Raw genomic sequence first — 23668 nt, 5'->3', positions numbered from 1 at the left:
GTTCAGGTCTAGAGTTCGTTCTGTTTCTGTTTTCCACACTGGTGAAGAAACAATGAAGATTTTCTGCCTTTCGTTCCTTTTAACCTGGTTACCAAGTAAGTGCTGTTTGCTAAAGAGAATATGCAGTAATTGGATAAATTAATGCGGCTGCGCCCGTGTTGTGTAATTTGCTTTTGCCTTTAAATGTTTTCATTGTTTCAGACCCGCAAGTCATTTAATGTATTTTCTCCATCAGGTACCTTTAGTGCTCATGTGGACCAAACACCAAGAACGGCAACGAAAGAGACAGGCGAATCCCTGACAATTAACTGCGTCCTAAAGGATACAAGCTGTAGCTTGTACTCTACATCATGGTTCCGGAAAAACCCGGGATCAACAGATTGGGAACGGATAACCATTGGCGGCCGATACGTTGAATCAGTCAACAAGGGAAGCAACTCATTTTCCCTGCGAATCAATGACCTGACAGTTGAAGACAGTGTCACGTTTTACTGCAAAGCTCAAGCTCACAGTAATGAGTTGGAGCTTTTGCTCATACAAGAACACACTCGGACCTTCTGGTGATTAAAATACGAATTGTCTCGCTCTTTTCGCTCAAACCTTCAATTTGCAGCCACGGATTCCCGTCTGAGACCCGTGGAGATGTATAAATAACTGGTGACAGTTTCAGGATCAGAACTCTCCGCAGTGAGAATGCGGATTTGAAGTGTGGTTGTTCAATGTACAGTCTCGCAAGTGAACCTATTTGTGCACTGGGCCGTACCACTGTGTACATACTATAGCTGCCACAGCAATCGAGAAGACGGTTCCCGTAATACACAAACTACCAGCAGAGATTCTAATTTAAAAGAGAGAACAAAGTCAGCATTTCTCAACGGGTTTAGCAGAAAGTTATTGGTTACTAGGTGATTTGGAGGGGTAACAAGTTTAGTTATAAAAGGCTTGAAAAAAACAACATTTTGATGTGTAAACAGATTGCTGTTTACATCAAAACTGAGAGACTTGTATTACTGCACGTGCGACCTTTTTGCACTGATCTCTATGACTGTGTGGCTGGTGTACCACAGTGATGAATCCTGGATTCGCATAATACACAAACTTCCCCACACCTCTTAAGGCAAAGTGAACAGATATCACTTTCTGAGTGGCTAAGATATCTCATGACTAAATATTTATTATCTTCGTCAGACAGTGCCTGGTATATTAAAGGCTTTTTTTCTAGCTATTTAGGTGGTTATTTTATAAATTTTATAAATGTCATCTTCATAATGGAACACTTTAGATTCGCCAGGATTTTTCGAGTGGGTGAGAATTATAGACATCTAAGGGATCCTAACATAAAGGCAACGATTTACTACATTTTTCAATCAATTTCTTGAATACCTGAAGGATTTGTTGTAAAGTTTTGGAGAATGGATTTATTGTGATGGGATGAATTGATGTGTAGCTGCGATGACACAGTGACTCGGGCCACAGCACAAACCTCCCCAACAGTTATTTACTTTACTGCTCATGAATGTGGCTGAATAATCTACTTTCTTACACTTGATCTCTTGCTGCACAGAGGTTGAAATCACTTCCTGATCGACTTTTGGTTGGAATCTATCCGCATTCCCAGTAACATTGAAACACTGGATTGTATTTTTCAATGTTACAAAAATTCACATTGCTCATGAGAACTATCGGCATGAACAGAAACTGACAAAAAGTAAAGATTTATTAAGGAATAAAAAGTATGCAAAATATTCTTGGATCCGTCTTGCTTTGGAATATTTATTACCAAATTATTCTTCGTTGACACTTTTTGTGCTAGGCTGACTGGGAGCTGAATGACTGTGTACAAAATACGACTACGATGGGGCTGGCACGGTGCTGACTGTGAACTCTGGTAAGTGACCTTTCTTTCTACTTTGTCACTAAGATGTTGTGCATAGCAGATAAGAATAATCAATGTTCTCCTTCAAATCGGCTGAAGTAGGTTTGTGATGTTCGCAGCTCCTTTCCAGGACCTGATTAGATTGACTGTCGGTCAACTTAGATCAGACTTAGAAATTTGTTATTTCAAAAGGTATTTTGTTCGAGAAAACAGTGAAATTGGTTTTAGGTATATAACTTATCTGTCACATAACACTTAAGACAGTTATTAAGAAAGATGGTGATTTTTTAAAATACTTAAAACGGAACCAAATTTGCAAAGTTCCAATTTGCTGATCTGTTCCTTCATAAATTAGAGAGACAACATTTCTAATCCGAAAAATTAATGCAAATTTGCAGTGAGGAATGACTTCGGAAAGCAAGTAATGGATGCATCCTTTTATTTTATAAAACACCGCTTACGATTTATTACTCCCTCTAAAACCTTTATCGTTCTCTATGACAAAGAGTTACGTTAATATCGGCATGTGCCCTGAAAATCTGTTGTCCATTCGCACCTGGAGATTCGAGACTTTTGACTTAAGGGCATAAGTCAGTGACCGAGAAAGTGACTCACTGGGCATGACACTGGTCTGTCCCAGTGGCGTTAAAGGTGCATTAGAGATTCCGAAACCTATTTTACAAGTTCTGGCTTTCCCCTTCTCGATTGACGTGGACTACAATATCATGGTTTTAATTTCTCATGAAGGAAAAACGGCAGTGAAACCAGTCGAGTTTCCTAAAAGAGATTGAAATGTGATTCTGTGAACCTCAGTGGAAAGTAGACCGTATAAGGTGAAACACTGACTCCCGATTCGCTATCAGTTGGTGTTGTATTACCAACGACAACTAATTTCACCCCTGGACTGCAATTCTATGGGAATTATGTTTCCATGGAAACCAGTCTCCCAGATCCGTACTTTAGCTGATAGTGGCTCTCTGTGTGTATGATTCGGATGAACAGCAGAGAGCTTTGAAATAACAGTGGGTTACAATGTTCAAATTATATTCTAAGCATGGAATAAAGTAAGAGCTCCCCTCCCCTATATTCAAAGCTTCATTGAGTATGGTGGTCTTTTCTCACACTTGGTATGTTATACCGTTCACTGCCTTACTTTATTTGAAGAATAAATTTAGTAATTTGGGATATGCGGGCTTGAAATCTCTGGTGGCAGTGTAAAAACGGGCGGTTTTAGCTCGGCCGCCTGTTTAAAGTAGCGTCTGATATTATGTTTCACTGATTGCAATGGGCGTTACATCAGGCGCTGTGCATAATAGCTGCCGATCCGCTTCTGCCTGGTTTGCGCATCGGCAAAGATGAACCTTTAGCCCATTAAGACAGAAAAGGAAGGGTGAGATGCAGACTGGAATAGGAGCATTGCTGAAGTTGAAGGGAATCGCTGCAGAGATGGAACAGTCATTAATTGAAAAGTGTAACATTCTATGAAAGCTGAAAAATAAAATGTGCGGCGGTAAACTGGTATCGCTTCTATTACCTGGTGTCATACAGGTTGTTCCACCCATAGAATTCCTTCTCTCTGCAACTCATGCTCCCCAATTTAAACCATGTTAAAACTATCACCTTTCACTTGAGCTGTTACAGGACCAACCGCTTAGTCTGTCCGTGGCATTTAAGCAGGCATTAATTTATTGACATAAAAATGTTTTGAACCCTTTGTTGGAGAGTGTAACAAGGAATATCAAACGCTAAACGCAGTTCCCTGAAATTGGAAAAGGAGGTTTTGTGGCATAATATCATTCCTTGCCTTTACTGACAAATCAGCAGGTAAAACTATGGTTTTAGTATATACTTCAATAATATTCACATTCCCAACATCAGAGGGAAATCATTTTATATAGTTTTTTCAACTTGGCAAAGGATTGGCAAATTTAAGATTTGCATTGACGATAATTATGCAGCTGATTAATATGTTCACTTCCTCAACCCCATTTCAGCCCTCCTTCTTTTATCTTTGCAGACATGTATCAATTTTTACCCAGTTTTGTACATTGTCGTCAACTGTAATTTGTGATGCATTTTATTTTTCTCCGTATTTTCCTTTTTTTCGGCTACCTATCTAATTTCCTATACAAACCCTTCCCAACTTTGCCCATGTTATCTTCCCAACATGTCTGAAGAACGTTTGTTTGCACATTTCACGCCAACACATTGAGGCCCATGAATAGCGGTAATTTCCGTCAGATTTATGACTCCAGAACATGACTTAGAATTATTTGCTCCACCCTTATCCTGTGTATTCCTTTACCACTGCTCAAATAATTAAACTGCATTGCTAACACTCCATGTGTCTGGCACAGTTTCAGTCCGAAGATATTTGGAAGTTTCTCGACAAATCATCTGCTCTTTGCCTGTTATCGCTATTTTAGGCTATGTGCCATCAATTACCATTAGCAGTTTTTTTTAGGTTTTTTTTTCCAATTTCAACTTAACGTTCTCATATTTGAACTCCTCCACACTATGCCCTTCTAACATTCAATCTCCATGAAAGTATTTTATTTTCAGTCGAGACAAACCCCGTGTTTATCCCTGTGTTTTTGTTTTCATCTCCCCGAAGTAAATCTCATTCTTCATCCATTTTCGAATCCTATCTTCCCATTTGTATTGTGCCACTGTGTAACTAGTTTCTTATTCTTACTGGTTAGCCAAGGAACGTTTTATGGCAACGAATGACACGACAGCAATGTACTGTTTTCATATCACCGTGAGAGAGCCCAAAAGATCCAATATAGAGAGAGGACTCTAGGAATAAAAACAGCCTTTTATTTAATGCTAATTCCTGTAAACCACATTAAGGCAGAACTGAATGGAAAATCCTCCTAGAAAATGAGAAAAAAAATACATATAAAATTGTGAAGCATTTTCAATGATATGCTAATGGACCTGACACAGGCTAATTGAAATCGTGAATTAATAGTTAAAACCAAAAACGTATAATATGAGATCTTTAAAGAGAAAATGGCTCGGGTACAAGGTAGACATATTTTCATGAAATGAAAGGGAAGAACATCAAACTGGAGTTCCATGAATGACTAAACGTAGAAATTAACATGAAGCAGAATCGCAATGCTTATGGGAAATGTATGTTTCATAAGTAAAGAAGCAAGTTGAGCACATAAAGGGTGAACGAGACAAAAGGAATAATAGAGGCAAGGTATGTGAATATATTTTCATTTAAAATAAAAGGCAAACTCAAAGTGTTTTGTAATTTTTTTATGGGCACCTAAGCAGTAGGATTGTCAAAGGAAGGGTGAGGATAAATAGGGGCCGAAACCTATATTGTTATGGCGGTAGAGGGCGTGGCAGAGGCAAAAGTAAATAGTTTAAATGTGCCTTCATTGAAAAAAATGCTTAATTCTGTCAATGTCACAGCAAGTTAGGGGGCACTAGGGAAACTGAAGGGATTCGATATAATAAAAAAATGTTATTTACAATGTTGGCAGCGCTAAAAGAAGAAAACAAATCACTTGGATGGATGGAATGCCAATAGAAGCCAGTGATGAAACAATTAAAGCTACCACCACAGCCTTCCAAACCTCCTTAGATATGAGAGTGGTCCTGGAAGACTGGGTGTTCCAAAATGTTGTACCCGGGCACACAAAGCGGAGAACTTGAGAAATGCAGCCAATCAGCCCAGCATTAGAAATGGGGAAAACTGTACAGACAATAATGCGGCGAAAATTAGTTGGTACTCTCTACTACAGTTCAATAGTTACAAGCAAACGGAGTTTGTTAAAGGAAAATCATGTTTAACTATCTTGGATGAATTCTTGATGGTGTAGCAGAGACGGTTGTTGAGCTCAGTGCAGGTGACGCTGGGTATATGGGCCCACAAATATTGTTTGCTTAAGCATGAAAACTAAAATCCATGGGGTTAAAATGGAGGTGACAGGCTGAATACAAGATTTGGGAAGGGATAGAAGCTAGGGATATGGTTTTGAATTATTGTTTCTGATTAGACGAAATTGCCCGTTGTCAGTCCGGTGCAGTATGAGAACTATTTTTCTTTCTGGAACATATTAATGACCTGGACTCGGATACGTGGCAGAATTTCAAAGATCTCGGATGGCACGCAACGTGTAAATATACTGAAGAGCTAACGTAGTCTGACTGGTCAACTGGGTTGATGCATGGCAGGTTCTGTTAAATGCGAGGAAGTGTTGTGGTATAGGTTTTTGATGGATGAATGAGAAATTGTAACAAAAACTAAATAATCAGTTCTTCGTCGGTGGAGAAGGGGACTGGAATCGAGTGACCTGGGGCCGCATGCACAGTGATCTTGAAGGTGGCAGACATTTTCAGTTGTTTCTTAAAGCATAAGTTAATAAGGTTATGCTAAACTTAAAATAATGTCAGGAAGAAATATTAATCTATGTAATGTAATTGTTTTTTTTTAAATAGGGGTTTTAATCTGTGTGTGTTAATTGGACTAAAGGCAGCTTGCCTGCCTGCTTTGATGTATAGTAATTTTGAGATGTAAACAGTATGCTAGGGTGCATTTGCATTTTGTTGAATGCAGCATTCGAGAAGCAGAGCGAAAACTTGCACTAAGCCAAGAGAAACAAAGCAATGTTTATATTACTAACAAAATTGGTATTGTGAAAGGCGTTCAAAAGACCTGGTGATAGAATGAACAACTGCATTCAAAGGGGAAGGCTCGGTATATGCGTAAGAGTTCTGTGTGTTGAAACCAGAGGCATGTAAGGTCAAAAGCTGTAAGCCTACTGCTGCCTGCAATGGAACCAACTTGAAAGGAAACTCATTTTGAATTCATAAGATGAAATTGCTTTGCCTGGCGTCTGGTTAAGTCTATTGGCTATTTTTGCCTTCTTGGAGATTAATTTGGAAATTTGTTATAAGTTATGATAATAATTTGTAGAAATGTTTATGTGTTCAATGCCTTGTTGTATATTCATAAATGTATCATTTAGTTTGATATAATAACCACTGAAGGGTTGAGGAGGTTCATTTCTGAATTCAGAGTTTCATCTCAAACGCACCAATTGAAAACATAGATAATGACAGTTGTTTAAAGTTTCCATCTGGGATTTTAAAGGTTAGCCTTTATCAACCGTTGTGTCATAACAGTAAGAATGGTGCTTAAGAACCATTTGGAATAATGTGCCTAATTATGTGAACTGCAGTTAAGGGATGATGTTAACATCTTAGAAAGGGCATAGAGGAAATAAGCTATAACAGTACATGTGACACGGGATTTAAATTATGAAGCAACTTAGATGAACTTGGATTGTTATCATTAGCCGATGCGAACAAACAGATTTGGAGTGAGCTGATGTGCTGCTTCATCTTGTTCCACCATTTGATGATATCATGAATGATTTGAGTGTGTCCTAAATTCTTTTTTGCTGTCGACTATGAATCCCATTATTTCAGAAAATTTTGTTTGAAAATGTTTCCAGGTAAAGTTACAAAACTTTGCTCCATGAACGTGAAAGGTAAAACAGGTTATCGATAGCAGTTAACAAACAAACCTTGGACTTACATTATCTTCAGCGCAATGAAACTTCCCAATGCACTTCAGAGGAGTCTTAAAAATCCAAACCGATGAGATACGTAAGGCAATAATTAGGAGAATGGCTAATGTTTGGTTGAAAAAAAACGCTGGATAAGGGGTGAAGTTTAGAGAGGGAATTCTAGTGCTTCGGTCCTAAGGGCGGGCGGGGGTGCAATTAAAATCCGAGAAGCTTTATTTGGCCGGCCCACATTTTTGGAAAGTTAGATAGCTGGATGAGTTTACAGGGTGTGGGATGTACAAGACCACGGGTGGATGGGAATTTAAAAATCAATGCTTTGGTTGAACGGGGCACAATGCCATTCAGCAAGCAGAAGGTGATTGGTGAAAGGTACTTAGCGTGATTAATACACGGGCAGCAGTTTAGGATGACCTAAAGTTCACTGAGGATAGAATGTGGGATATTGGCTACAAGTGCATTGGAATAGCCGAATCTAAAGGGAATAAAGGTATGAATGAAGCTGCATTATAGATTGTGGAGATGTGTGAGCGGAGTGGGGAGATCTTCCTGAGGTTTAAATAGACTGTCGGAGCAATGGAGCAAATACATGGTCAGAAATTGGTCTTGGGGTCAAATAATTACACCAAAGTATCAAAGAGTCTGATACAGCCTCAGCCATTGACAGACAGAGGGGGTGGAACAGGCTTCAAGGGAATGGAATGTGCAGCTGGTTCTGAAGATCACGGCTTCAGCATACCCAATATTTAGTTGGGCGAAATTACTGTTAATCTAGGACTGAATGTCGGGCATCCATCTGGCAATTTCATGACATTGGAGGAGTCGATAGAGGTGGTGGTGGTGTAGAATTCAGCATCGTCATCATACAGGTGAAAATTAATGGTGTGGTTTCAGATAACATCGCTGAGGGGCAGGGTTTAAATGGGAAATGATACAGAAAGAATCAATGTGCATTCAATATTTGACAATCACTACTTGGCAGAGCAAAAGTGAAGAAATATTGGACCTACAGCACTGACAACAGTTCAGTCATAAATTAACAAGTGCCGACAATCAGGGTTTGCTGCAGGTCAACCCACAATGCTCAATACACGCGTTGGGACTCTTAAATTACCATGCACTATAAAATTGGTCTTATCGTAAATCCCCTAAATCTGGCCCGAGCCATTTGCTCTCTATGTAAGCTTGATGCTTGTGCATCCTCCGCGGCAGCGCCTCTAACAATCAGAGCCATTTTCCAACCAATCAGCAATCTTTTATGAACAAAACAAAGAGGAGCAGGAGTAGGCCATTTGGCCTCTCAAGCCTGCCCCGCCATTCAATAAAATAAGAACTGATCTGCCCCAGGCCACAACTCCTCTTTTGTGCCAGCTCCTCATAGGTCTCAATTTCCTGATATTTCACAAACCCATCCATTTCCTCTTTAAGTACTTTCAGTGGCCTAGCCTCCACAGCACTCTGGGGTAAAGAATTCCAGACATTCACTACCCTCTGTGAGAACAAATTCCTTTGCATCTCAGCTTCAAATGATTATCCCTTTATTCTCTAACCATGTCCCCTAGTTTTAGATTTCCCCAGTGGTGGAAATATTTTCTCAACGCCTACCCTGCCAACCCCTTCAGGATTTTGTGCGTTTCAATAAGATAACCCTCATTCTTCAAAACTCTAATGGACAAAGGCTGAAACTGTTTAGCCATTCTTGATAAGTCAATTCCTTCATTCCATGAATCAGCCCAGTGAATATCTTTCGAACTGCCTTCAATGCCAGTACTTCCTTTCTTAAATGTGTTGAATGAATACTTCTCATGTGTCTTCACCCAAGAGAATGAGGATGAAACGTTTGAACTAATGGAGAGAGATTGCGAGATTTTTGAGCAAATTGACATAGGGACTGACAAGATATTGGAGTTGCTGGCAGGCTTAGAAGTGGACAAACTTCCAGGTCCAGATGATTTATGTCCCAAACCGCTGAGTGGGGCAGGTATCTGACCCAAATATGGCCATCGGGGATGTGCTGAGGACTGGAGAACAGCGAATTTGTTTCCGCTATTGAAGAAGGGGTATGGAGATAAGCCAGGAAACTACAGACCAGTGAGTCTCACATCAGTGGTAGGGAAACTATTGGAGAAAATTCTGAAGGAGAGAACCGACCTACATTTGGAGAGGCAAGGCTTGAACAGGGATAGTCAGCATGGCTTTGTCAGAGGGAGGCAATGCCTAACAAATTTGCTTGACTTTTTTGAGAAGGGGACTAGGTGGGTAGATGAGGGTACTGCTGTTGATATAGTTTATGTGGATGTCAGCAAATCCTTTGACAATTTCCCACATGGGAGACTTATACAGAGGGCAAATGCGCATGGGATACAGGGTAATTTATAAGGTGGATTCAAAATTAGCTTAGTTGTCAGAGACAGAGGGTGATGACACAGGGATGCTTTAGTGACTCGAAGCCAGCGTCCATTGGCATACCACAGGGATGTGTGCTGGATCCCCTTTTATTCATCATTCATATAAATGGCATATAAGACTATGTGGGGGGTAGGATTAGTGAGTTTTCGGATGACACAAGGATTGGCCAGATGTTTAACAGTGAGGTTGAGTGTCTTGGGCTACAGGAATATATATACAGGATGGTCAAATGGGCAGATGAGTGGTGGATGGGATTTAACACTGAAAAGTATGAGGTGATACACTTTGGAAGGAGTAATTTGACAAGGAAGAATTCAAATGAAAGGCACAACAGGAGGAAGTTCTGAGGAACAAAGGGTCCTTGGCGTCTGTGTCCCAAGATGTCTGAAGGCAGAGAGGCATGTTGGTCGGGTGGTGAAAAAGGCATATAAGACACTTGTCTTTATCAATCGAGGCATAGATTACAAAACTAGGGAGGACATCTTGGAGAAGTATAGAACCTTGGTGAGGCCACAGCTGGAGTAACGTGTGCAGTTCTGGTCGCTCCATGATTGCAGTGGAGGAGGTGCAGAGGAGATTCACCAGGATAATGCCTGGGGTAAAACATTGAAGTTATGAAGAGAGGTTGTATGGACTTGGTTTGTGTTCGTTGGAGCAGAGAACACTGAGGGGCGTTCTGATCGAGGTGCACAAGATTATGAGGTGCATATACAGGGTGGATAGCGAACGTCTGTTCCCCTTAGTTGAAGGGTCAGTCACGAAGGGACATAAGTTCATGGTGAGGGGCAGGAGGCTCAGGTGGGATGTGAGGAATAACATTTTTACCCAGAGGGTTTTGACGTTCTGGAATGCGCTGACTTGGAGGGTGGTGGAGGCAGGTTGCCTCACATCCTTTAAAAAATTCCTGGATGAGCACTTGGCACATCATAACATTTAAGGCTATGGGACAAGTGCTGGTGAATTGGATTAGGTAGGTAGATCTCACGTGTCGGTGGAGACTCGATGGGCCGAAGGGCCCCTTCTGCATTGTGTGATTCAGTGATTCTCTGAACATCAGGAACCAAAACTATATTAGTGCTCCAGGTGCGGCCTCAACAAGGCCCTCCACATTTGTAAAAAGACTTCGTATTTTTAAACTTTAGACCCCTAGCAATACAGACCAAAATCCATTTGCCTTATTAATCACCTGTTGCACCTTTTTGATAACTTTGTTTTTGTGCTTCATGCACAATATTGTTCCACCGGTGAGTGGTATGGAAATTATTGGAGAAGATTCTTTGTGACAGGTTTCACTAGCATTTAGAAGCAAATGGGTGTATTAGTGAGAGGCAGCATGGTTTTTGAAGGGAAGGTCGTGGTCTCACTAACTTGACCGAGTTTTCGAGGAAGTGACAAAGATCATCGACGATGGAAGGGGGGTGGATTCTATCTATATAGATTTCAGTAAGGCCTTTGACAATGTCCCTCATTGCAGACTGGTACAGAAGGCAAAGTCGCACGGGATCACATGTGAATTGGCAAGATGGATGCAGAATTGCCTTGGTCATAGAAGACAGAGGGTAGCAGTGGAAGGGTGCTTTTCTGAATGGAGAGCTGTGATTGGTGGATCTCCACAGGGATCAGTGCTGGGACATTGGTTGTTTGTAGGATATGTAAATGATTTGGAGGAAAAAGTTACTGGGCTAATCAGTAAGTTTGCAGACGACACTAAGCAATGGGATATAGATCAGTTGGAGACTTGGGCGGAGAAACGGCACATGGAGTTTAATCCCGACAAATGCGAGGTAATGCCTTTTGGAAAGTCTAATACAGGTAGGAATTATACAGTAAATGTCAGAAACTTTGAGTGAATCGACGGGCAGAGGGACCTGGGTGTACAGATCCACAGGCCGCTGAAAGTGGCAACGCAGTTGGATAACATAGTCAGGAAGGCATATGGAATGCTTGCCTTCATCAGCAGGGTTAGTGAGTCTTAAAGCCTGGAAGTCATGCTGCAGCTGTATAGAACCTTGGTTAGGCCAGACTGGGAAAATTGCTTGCAATTCTCGTCACCACATTATTAGAAGGATATGGAGGCGTTAGAGAGGGTGCAGAGGAGGTTTTGCAGGATGCTGCCTGGTCTGTAGGTAATTGTATATGAAGAGAGGTTGGAGAAACTCGGATTGTTCTCACTAGAGCAACGGAGATTGAGGGGCGACTTGATAGAAGTTTACAAAATTATGAGTGACATGGGCAGAGTAGATAGAAGATTTTTTTCCCAGGGTGGAAGGGTCAATTACTAGGGGACATAGATTGAAGGTGAGAGGAGAAAACTTAAGAGGAGATGAGCGGGGCAAGCTTTTTACCCAGAGGGTAGTGAGTGTCTGGAATTCGATGCCAGAAGAGGTGGTGGAAGCAAGTATGATAGTGTTGTTTAAGTGGCAGCTTGCCAAATACACGAATAGGATGGGAATAGAGGGATATGGACCCCGGAATTGTACAATGTTTTAGTTTGGCAGGCAGTATGATCGGCGCAAGCTTGGAGTGCCGAATGTCCTGTTCCTGTGCTGCACTTTTCTTTGTTATTGGTTCTATAACAACCAGATCCGTCTGTGCTGCAGGTTTTTGGACCCTCTCCCAATTTAAGTAATAATCTGACTTTTGCTTCTTCCTACCATAGTGCATAACCTCACACTTTTCTGCAGTAAGCTCTATCTGCAAGTTTCTCCCACTTACTCAACCCATCTATATTCCCTTGCCGATTGCTTATGCGTTCATCACAACATGCCCTCCCACCTATTTTTATATTGTCTGCAAATTTGGATATATCACACTCTGCCCCGACTCCAAGTAATTAATATTGATAGTAAATAATTGAGGCCCTAGGACTGAAATTTGTGGTTTTCCCACCTGAAAAAAACATTAAATACCGATTCTTTGTCTTCCCTGTGATAGTCAATCCTTAATCCATGCTAATACATTACCCGCAATACATGAGCTCCTGTCTTGTGCGTCTGTTTTGTCATGCCATATAAATATGTCGTTTCCCTGAGAATAATAATTTCTTGCGAACTATCCTGATGAGTGCAAGACGAAAAGCTTCGACAAAAAAAGATCCTTTTTTCAGCAATATTTGAATTGCTATTCAAGACCTGACTTCCTTTATGACAATATTTCCATTCTTATGTTTTGCTTATAACAGGCTGAGTGGGAGCAGATATGGAGCTGAGCTGCAAGAACGTTGGGTGGCATCCTGTTTTTCATTCTGCTGGCCAGTAGATATAAGGGGACCATTAATATTTAATTTAACACCACTGCAGCCACCTCCATACCTGCTCCCAGGCAGCTTTGATAAGCAAAAATATAACATGCAAGCAATAATGCTGCATCACTTTCATACCTGCTCCGACTTATCCCTTTCTACCAACAAGTACTTCTTTTAAAATAGCTTGAGAAAAGTTCCAATTTCCATTGCTACCTGCAACAGGCATTGGTGATAAATCATTAAAATAAATTTCAAATGCATACCACCGGTGTGTGGATTCCATCCTGAGCAGACTCCACACCTGCCAATATCGGCTCTAAATAAATAAATAAACAGCTTTCTAAGTTCTGGAAACACAGCCAAATTTCCATTATTACAGGGTCGGGTTGGATCGAGGTCATGGACTTTTGCCGAGCCCTTGGAAGCGAAATGCAATTTCCTGATTAGAGCATAAATTGACTCCCAATAGTTGTGGTTCAGTTCCCTCCCGCTAAAGCGGTGACCTTCTCATATGTGCACCGATATGACGGATGGAAATTCCAGGAAATTTTATTGTATTATGTGAAGCTTCAATTACTGTTATTAAGATAATAATAATAATAATCTCTGATCTGTCCGCCATTTGTGTTGCACCTGGTGCAGACCAGGGCCGTGAGTCATTCATATTATCTTAAGAATCTGGCCTCTATTTTAGATAAGATTTCAGGTGGTGTCACATTCCATTGCATTGCTACGATAATAATAGAAATGACAATTAACCAAGCGCAAATATTCCAATAAATAATTGAGGAAAAACGTGAATTTATATTGTGTCTTCCAGGTCCTCAGAACACCAAATAGCGCCTTACAAACTATGAGATTATTTTTAAAGCGCAGACACCATTGTCCTGTAAGAAATCCGGCAGTTAATTTGCTCATATCAAACTCCTATAATGAGCCTGTGACTGCAATATCTGATTTAGATGTTGGCCGAGGGATTAATACTGGTGGAAATACGTTGGAAACGATTTATCGTACTTTTAGAAAATAAATAAGATGTTTTTTTTCTAATTTTAGGGCCGACTCCTCCAATAATCAGTCTCTTCTACCTTGCAACTTCCGAGCTGAGAGCAAAGGGTTTTGTGCAGCTGCTTTGCCTCATCAGCGACTACAAGCCAGAAAGCATTAGGGTGACCTGGCAGAAGAACGGAAACAACATAGGCTCTGACTTTACCACTACGCCCCCAGCTAAATCATCGAAAGGAGACTTCAGCTCCACGAGCCTCCTGAAAGTGCCTCTTCGGGAATGGAGCAGCGGTTCCGTGTACAGATGCCAAGTGACCCATTCCGCAACCAACAGTAACAAGCATAAGGAAATTAGATCAACGTCAGGTGAGGAAATGGAACCAGTTCATACGCTTTGCAGATGTCAAACATGGTTACTTTATTAGCATCTGATTAATTGGGATTGTTATTGCAATAATTTATCATTTCGGATTCAAGGTCCTGGAACAGGCAACACTGAGTGTGATCAGTGACAGAGCAAGATGCAGTGAAACACTACAATAAAATTTGTTGGAAGAGTTTCAGCAGCATTGACCAATGCATTTGATGGTGCTCTTTCAAAAAGGTAGTGAGTGTCATGAACGGCCGAATGGTCTCCTGCTGCTCTCTAGCAGTCTGTATTGCACTGACAATGCCTGAAGTTCAGGATGGTGCTCACAGTCGGGCGAATTTTGCAAAAGTCTTTTCCATGGCGCCTTCTGATGAATGTTATGCGCTGGTTAATGTGCACATTGAGCATAACCTTGCTTTGAGCATTGAGCATATTGACTTCTTTGAAGATGTGACAAGCAAAGTGGGCAATGGTGATCCTGAAGATGTAATATATCTGGACTTCCTGAAGGCCTTTCTTAAGGTGCCACACAAAAGATTAATACACAAAATAAGATCACACGGTGTTAGGGGTAACACATTAACTTGGATAGAGGATTGGCTAACCAACAGAAAGCAGAGATTCGGGATAAATGGGTCTTTTTCTGGATAGCAAGCTGTAACTAGTGGGGTGCCCCGGGGTTCGGTCCTTGGGCCCCAACTATTTACCATCTATGTTAATAACTTGGATTCAGAGATAGAAGGTACCATAACCAAATATGCAGATGACAACAAAATAGGTGGGAAAGTAAGTTGCAATGAAAAAGAAATAAATTTACAAATGGGTATGGACAGGTTGGGTGAATAGGCCGAAATTTGGCAGAGGGAGTTTAACGTGGATAAGTGTGAGGTTATCCATTTTGGTCGAAAGAATAAAAAGGCGACTTATTGTTTAAATGGAGAGAAACGTCAGAATCCTTCAGTGCAGAGGGATCTAGATGTCCTCATGCATGAATCGCTGAAAGGTAGTATGCAGGTACAGCAGGTAATAAGGAAGGCAAATGGAATTTTGGCATTTATTGCTCAAAGCATAGAATATAAAAATAGGGAAGTGTTTGTTGCAAGTAGGCAAGGCATTGGTGAGACTGCACCTGGGGTATGGTGCACAGATTCACCCTTACTTGAGGAAGGATAGAGCTGCACTGGATGCGGTTCAGAGGAGGTTCATTCGATTGATTCCAGCGATGCGGGGCTTGTCTTAAGAGGAGGGATTGAGCATTTTAGGCCTAGAGTTTAGAAGGATGACAGGAGATCTAATTGAGGTATATAAGATGCTAAAGGGGATAGACAAAGTAGACGTGGAGCAGATGTTTCTCTTTCTGGTGCTTTCTAGAACACGAGACCATAGCTTTTGTCTAACGGGTGGTAGTGTTAAATCAGAGATGAGGAGGAATTACTTTTCTCAAAACGTCGTGAACCTGTGGAATTCACCACCTCAGAGTACAGTTGATGCCGGGACGCTGAATAAATTTAAGGAGGAGATAGACTGATTTTTAATTAGTAATGGCTTTAAAGGTTAGGAGGAGAGGGGGGAAATTGGAGCTGAGGCCAAAATGAGATCGGCCATGATCGTATTGAATGGCGGGGCAGGCTCGAGGGGCTGAATTGCCAACTCCTGCTCCTCGTTCTCATGTTCTTATAACCTATTTTGATATTACAATAAAAAAATGTTGACGCACCCTACTCACTGAATTCGCCAAATTTCTGCAGGCAAAATAGAACAGAGAGTTACAGCAAATGGATATATTTTCAAGAAAATCTGTCAAACTGTAAAGCCTCATTCAGATAATCGTTCCAATTGCCAGAGTGGATTCTATTTGCTGATGAGTATCGGTACAAAAACGTGCATGTAAGATGAAATGGATGAATGGAGCAGAGAGAAAGCAAGGACAGAGAAAGAGACAGTGGAATTAACCTGTCACTGGCAGGAAGTTCCGGATCAGGAGACCCCAGCACTGCCAGCCACAGATTTGGGGTGAGGTGTGGGGGCTGGGCTGGGTTTTTGTGGGGGTGCAGAGCGGGGGAGGTTGGTGGTTGGATCACATCCCCGCCAATCGCAGCAGCCCCTGAATCAGGAGCATTAATTGGCTTGATCCGGAATTGTGCCTCGAACTCAGGTGGATGTTCCACCTCAGGGAGCTGCTAGCCAATCTGACTGGCTAGCAGCGCTATTTACCCAGCAGCACCAGCGGCAGCAGTGGGCAGGTCTGGGGACACAACAAGTCCACCGCCTCTGAATCCCGGATTCCAGGGTCATGTAAGTGTCGGGTGTTTCAAGGCTGACAAGGGAGATGTTGCCAGGTGTGTGCAGATATGATTACGGAGGCCTTATGGAAAGGCTGGGGTGGAAGGAAGTGAGCATCTGCGTTTGGAAGTCTTTGGGAGGGCGTCCGATGTAGAAAGGGCATGTTGGTGCTAAGATAGTGTGATGGAGGGTAATGTCCTTGGGACGTGTCATCCAATGTAGAAAAGGGGCGACCCAGGCCACACCTGAGGAATGGTGGAAGGGGTTTTGCCTGCTGGGGGTGACTCACAGCGCAGCACCCCTTTCATGACCATGGGTCCCTCCACCAGGCACTGAGAGCCTTGAAGGCGACCTTCCTCCTTACAGGTTAAAACGTCCTGCTTACCACGTGTGTCTGCCCACAGCGCCATTCATACCAAAATCCTTAGGTGATTACTAGATTCTCATTCAATGGCCTCAATTGGCGGAGAGGAGAGAATGTTAAAGCCAAACATTCCGCCCTCAAACAAAGAGGCTGAAGGCGGGGTGTTTACACACCTCCTTCCCGCAGGAATTAAGTGCCCTCCCGTCCTTAAAACACCTCAATCGAGAGGGCAGAAAGTTCCATCCAAGTGGTCAATAATTGCCACTTAAGAGCCTCAATTCAGGCGAGTGCCGACCACTGTCCCCAGCAAATTTGTGAACAACTTGTTTGCGGGTGGGAGGGCGGCGGGAAGGCAAGTCGGGGGAATTGTTATCCCCTCCTACACTGCCTGCAAACGTGCCAGCAGCGGTTGAAAATTCTACCGTACCTGGCCCTTTCTGCCTCCCTCTCCTTTTATCCCTTTTAAGGTTTGTCTCGCTTCTTTAAGCCCCACCCGTTCTCTCCTATATTTCAATCTTTATCTGGCCAAGACTGATATTTGTCCACCTGCGGTTCTGCTTCCATTTCTTTCACTCTCTCTCTCTCAATTCTTTTTATCTCAATTCTCCCGCTCTCTCTATCTCTTGCTCTCTCCCTCACTCTCTCTCTTTCTCTCTCTCTCTCTCTTTCTCTTTGCTTTAAGGTTTATCATCTCCTGGTAACTCTTTATTTCTCTCCCGCTCCCAGACACTCAGTCTAAATAAATAGTTAAAACTATGATTCATGTCAACATCCGTGTAAACAGCAGAAATAAATGTAAGTTCAACAATAACCACTGAAAGACCTGATCTGACAAACGACCGATTGTCACTGATATAAAAATAATTGTTAATAAGTAGAATTGTCAGCATTAAAGCCTCCTCGTGATTTTATTTTATTTGTTGTTGTTGCTCACTTGTAGATATCACAGTACTTCTCAGAGATCCCACAGTTGAAGATATTTGGATCAATAAAACTGCCATCCTAGTGTGTGAAGTAGTGTCCACAGCTCCCAATGAGGTTGTGATCTCCTGGAGGGTGAATGGAAAGGTGAGGGCTGAAGGTGTTCAAATCGAAACAGCTACCCAAGATGGTAACCAGTACCTGACCATCAGCCGTTTGACAAGCAGCGTGGAAGAGTGGGAGAGCGGGGCTGAATACTCATGTTCAGCACAGGACAATCTATCATCGACTCCGGTATCAAAAGGCACACGAAAGATAAAACGAGGTAAGCTTATATATGTGTACATATATATATATATATATATATACGTTTACCAATGGCAATGAAGTTAAGACTAACAGTGGTTGAACTTTTGTTACAGTCGAGCCAGTGGAGCCAAAGCTCCGGCTCTTGCCTCCATCACCAGAAGAAATTCAAAGCACCAAAGCTGCAACCCTCACTTGTTTGATAAGAGGATTCTACCCGGACAAAATAATAATTTCCTGGCAGAAGAACGGAGCTGCTATGAGGTCGAAAATCAACAGTTTCCCCACGGCCCTTGAACAGGACCAGACCTTCAGTACAAAGAGCCTCCTCATTTTACCTGAAGCGGAATGGAAGTCAGGAGCAAGATACACCTGTGCCGCCTCACACCCACCTACACAATCCACAGAAAATATGACCATCAGCAACACGAAAGGTAAAAACAGTTTCTCAGATTGCATTTCCACATTCAAGGTTTGTGCTTAAATCGACAGCAACACCGCAGAACCACCACACTAGCAAGCACATTCCTCCAGGTTGCAGGGACTAAAAAACGTATGGGAACCAATTAATGTGGCCTGAGCTCCCAGACAGCACAGAGATGGTACAGTGCTCAGCACTCAATATGTCCGCCTCCACAAGCAATTTGAGAATCCAGTGATGATAAGGGGAAGGATAAGAATGTCTGAGACTTAACTTCTCAGTTTTCTGGAAATGAGCGCTTTATTTAGATGGTGCTAAGCACACCTTAAGGGACACTCTGTTCCACAATGTGGGGTTAAGAATTTGCGCGGTCCACTTCCCTGTTTCATTTCTGTTTTAGCAAACTACAACAGTGACTGCTTTTCAGCAGTGAGTTCAGAACCAGAAGCAGCCAGTCACCAGGGAGTTGAACAATCGAAGCCGTTTTGTATGTTTCTAGTCTTGAACGCTACTGCAACAAATGCATTAGAGGTCACAGGTCTGGGCAGGTAACGTCCTCATGGACTGAACCTAATGAAATGACAATTTATTTTGATCAATTTAATCTCCTCTGATCAACGTTTTCATTTCCGGCGGTGTAGTATTTTTTAAGTGAAGGCAAAAAAACCCTGCACAATAATTGCCCAGCGCCTCAGTGATTGGCCGGGAATTTTCATATTTCCCAGGAAGCTGGAGGCACTTTGCTGAGTTCGTTGATTTTGACCTTTGGTGACTGGGTCCTGATAATTGGCCTCGGTGCCCCTTCGTCTGTGCAGTAGGAATGGTCATTGGTTTGATTCCCAATCTACGGTAGCTACCCATGTGCCAGTTTGGAATGAATGGTAAAATTGGGTGCGATGCATTCAGGGCATAATAACTTGCTGATATTTTCTGCATATGTGGGTTCATTGGGAACAACCATTAGCTGAGGTTCGAGAGGTGACGAATAGAACTCAATAGTGATCAGTGGCAATAACAGGGCAAATACTTCGACTGACGCAGACACAGCCTCTTAAAGCTCGAGCTCCATCTGATTGCTGAGCACCTACACACTGTAATGTGAACCGACTCATAATAATGTTCCCTCAATGAGGCTGTTTTTCATCACTGGGTTAACTACACTGAACCGGTGACTCTTGGAAGGTACAGTGGTCCAGGCGTATCCGGTAACAGAGGAGGAACCCTTTCTTTGCTCCTCCTACGGCCTGAGGGGTCATCATCGGAGTCGACATGTTTGGACATCTGCTGATGGCAAGAGTCGACTGGGCTGTGATGCATTCTCGGTAAAATAGGCTGCTGATGCACTCTGTCCCTGCTGACCCACTCATAACGGGATGTGGTCTTCGCTGGCTGGGCCAGCACTTACTTCCCATCCCTAGTGGCCCGTGAGAAGGTGGTGGTGAGCTGCATTCGTGAACCGCTCCAGTCCACGTTGTGTAGGTTTACCCGCAGAGCTGTTAGGAAGGGAGCTTCAGGATTTTTATCAGACGACAATGAAGGGAAGGCAATATATTTCCAAGACACAATCCTGAGTTGGAAATATTTTGTCGTTTGCTTCACTGCCGCTGGTCAAAATCCAGGAACACACTTCCTAACAGCATTGTGGGTGTACCTATAAAACATAGACTGCAGTGGTTCAAGAAGGCAGCTCACCACCATCTTCTCGAGGGCAGTTATGGATGGGCAACAAGTGCTGGCCCGGCCAGCGAAGCCCACATTCTCTGCATGATAAACAATTGACATTTGTCAGAGATACTCAAAGTGACCTTCCCTGTTAGATCTTATACCAGAAAATAATGTTTATGTGATACAGTTAAATGTCTCATGTTGTCTCAAATAGTTACAAGAAACCGTTAGAAAGTAATCTAAAACATCCCATTTTCTTTGCTGGAAGGATGATCTGAGCTTTGCAATGTTGAAATCGGCCCCTTTAAAACTTGGGGACCTTTTCTTGTCAATTGGTTGAAAAATTCCTTCTCGTTGCCACGTTTTATCCTGTTTAAACTCATTGAGATGGCTCGTTTTATTACACTCAGTCATTATTATTTTATAAAATTTCCTCATTCCCTCCAAATATTTTCTTTTGCTGCCAAATGAGGAGAGACAATATAAACTAAAGGCTGCAATTCCGAAGGGGTTGCAAGTACAGGGATACGTGGCCTTATACCTGTACAAATCATTGATGAGCGCGGGGAAGCTGGAGATAATGGTTAAACAATGAGAACCAGGGCCGTACAAACAGAGACAGAGAGTTCCAAAGCAAGGAGATTATGTTCAAACTTTATTCCAGTTTAGGTCAAATCAGTATTTTATAATGTGTCAATTTCTGGGCACCACAAGTTAGCAAGAATGTGAAAGCTTTCGAGAGACTGCAGAAAGGGATTGTGAGAATTATTCCAGGGTTACAGGAATCAGTTACGTAGGTAGATTCTAAAGAGAAGGGCTGTTCTCTTTGGATAAGAGGAGGTTGAGAGGAGATTTGTTAAGTGATTGATTAAATCAGACAACCCAACAGGCAAGTAAGTGGTCACATTTGACAGTCTGGATAAATGTTGGTCTTTCAGGGAATCAAGGAATATGTGCAGTGGGTGGGGAGCTGGAGATAGAGGCGAAGGTCATCCTTGTAATCAATGGCCGGCGAGCCTTCAGGGATCGAATGGCCTGCTGCTGCTCCGATTTCTTACGTTTTTATTTCCCTGACCAGAAGCAGAATTTTATTTTTTTTAAAACTACCCCACCGCCCCCCTCCCCCGCCCCATTTGTGTTGGTAAACCTGTTATTGCTGTCAGGGCACGGATAGTATAGAAGGCCTGTCCATTGTTACTAATTTAAAATTTGAGTACCTCTGGGTCAGGTATATCATGGTAAACCTATAGATGTCCTCACTTTACATTCTGCAAAACAATTGCTTAAACTCAAAGTTCCAGCGGCAGTCCTTCCAAACTGGATGGTATTTCACTCTCTCTAAAACATTCGACTCTCCAATTGAGTGAATAAACTTGGTGGCAAATCATGCAGAACGTCTATAATGTTTTGTTCAGGGCACGCGTCCGCCCTTTGATCAGTCCTGGGGAAATTAATTTTTGGGCAAAACATTGGGTCATAAATAGAGGGAATTTTTAATTACGTTACATGAGTGGGAAAAGAATCGGGCACCTACAGGCCACTAGACAGCGTTCGACCTCCAGTATCAGCGCAAATACAATCAAATATTCAGTCCCTGTCAGAGTAATCGGCGAGCCTGGAAACAATTGCAGTGAATATTATTCAGAACATGATCCATGGAAGCCATAGGGATGAAAACAATAAGTCTAGGAGAGCGCAGCATCATGTTATCTCAACCAGCAACAGGATAATAACAACTCAATCACTTTTCAGTAAGTACTGTTTCACATTTTCTAGCATTCTGCAGTGTTTGTCGTCCGTGATTTCAACATGAGAGTTTGAAACAACCGTTCGCTTTTCTTTCCAGCTGATTGCCCTGAGTCAGACATTTCTGTCAATATATTGAACCCTCCGTTTGAAGAGATATGGGTTCAAAAGACAGCGACCATTGCTTGTGAAATCCTCTACAGTGATTTAGAAAGCGTCAGCGTGTCCTGGCAAGTGGATGGGAGAATGAGAACGGAAGGAGTTGAGACCCAGAATCCTGAGCGGAGTGGAAGCAATTTGGCCATCGTGAGCAAACTGACGGTCACTGCGGCAGAGTGGGACAGTGGGGTGGAATATGTCTGTCTTGTAGAAGGAAGTGAATTACCAACACCAAAGAGACGCTCAACGAGGAAATTAAAGGGTAAGCACAGATAACACTCGTTAAGGGACTGGTCCAATTGCCAATGGCCCCAAACGAAAATAAAAAGCAGGCCAACCGTTAAATTCTAGTATAATCAATGAAATACAGTCCCGGGTCCGACCAGTCACCACGTTGATGAAATCTATGGTAAAGAAAATGTAAGAAATCTGAAACTGCTGCATCCCCCAAGCCCAACAGTGTCAGCATTTCTTTAAAGTGCTTTCTCCAACTCTATGGGGAAAAAATAGGGCCACAATGCAAACAATAAAAAGAAAAAAATATTAATGAGAGCCATGTGCAAGGAAAAAGATCTTTAAACGTATGAGATAGGAAATATTCCACATTTCCAAATATATGGTATTTCTAAGAGCAGAAAATATATAGTGAAGCCCAAACAATAGACAGAGTCAGTTTAAAAAATATTTGTATATTTCTCTCTTTACAGTTGGCACAATGATTAGTCCCAAAGTCTACATTCTGTCTCCATCAGAGGATGAGATCGACACTGAGAATACGGCAACGCTGGTGTGTCTCGCCACCGGTTTTTATCCTGCTGAGATTTACATCGCTTGGATGGCCAATGACACCCTTCTGGATTCAGGTCATCCGAGCCAACTGGAGAGAGAGAAGGGAAATGGTTCCAGTTTCTTAGCCGGCAGATTGAGACTCACCGCAGCCGAGTGGAACACTGGCACCACTTACTCCTGTTTAGTGGGCCACCCGTCCCTCGAAAGGAATTTAATCCGAAGTATTAATAAATCCCACGGTAAACCTACTTTAGTTAATGTTTCGCTTCTCCTAACTGACAGTGTTAAATCATGTACATAACCCGCCATGATTGACCAGGCCTTTCCTGTAGAAATGTCACCGCTGTGAGGTTCCTAATTATTTCAACATCGGAATCAGCAAATCTCCCAATCATCTGACCTCACAATCACCCTCCAGGGCAGCGAACGACTGTTCGCATTTTATACAAGTTGCCATATTATCAAAAAACTCATGAAGGGTTTAGTGACGCTATTTGATATACATGGTTAGTTTGTCTGTATGTGGCACAACTGGTTGCAATAAAAGCAAAATGAAAACTG

General features: G+C 42.3%; 1 pseudogene; it reads left to right on the top strand.

The window, feature by feature from the left end:
• Window positions 1-23668, top strand: LOC121292953 (annotated as a pseudogene).

The sequence above is a fragment of the Carcharodon carcharias genome, chromosome 21 (genome assembly GCF_017639515.1).
Source record: "Carcharodon carcharias isolate sCarCar2 chromosome 21, sCarCar2.pri, whole genome shotgun sequence".
Taxonomy (NCBI): domain Eukaryota; kingdom Metazoa; phylum Chordata; class Chondrichthyes; order Lamniformes; family Lamnidae; genus Carcharodon; species Carcharodon carcharias.
Note: the sequence above shows the minus strand (reverse complement) of the source record. Positions and strands in the feature narration are given on the sequence as shown.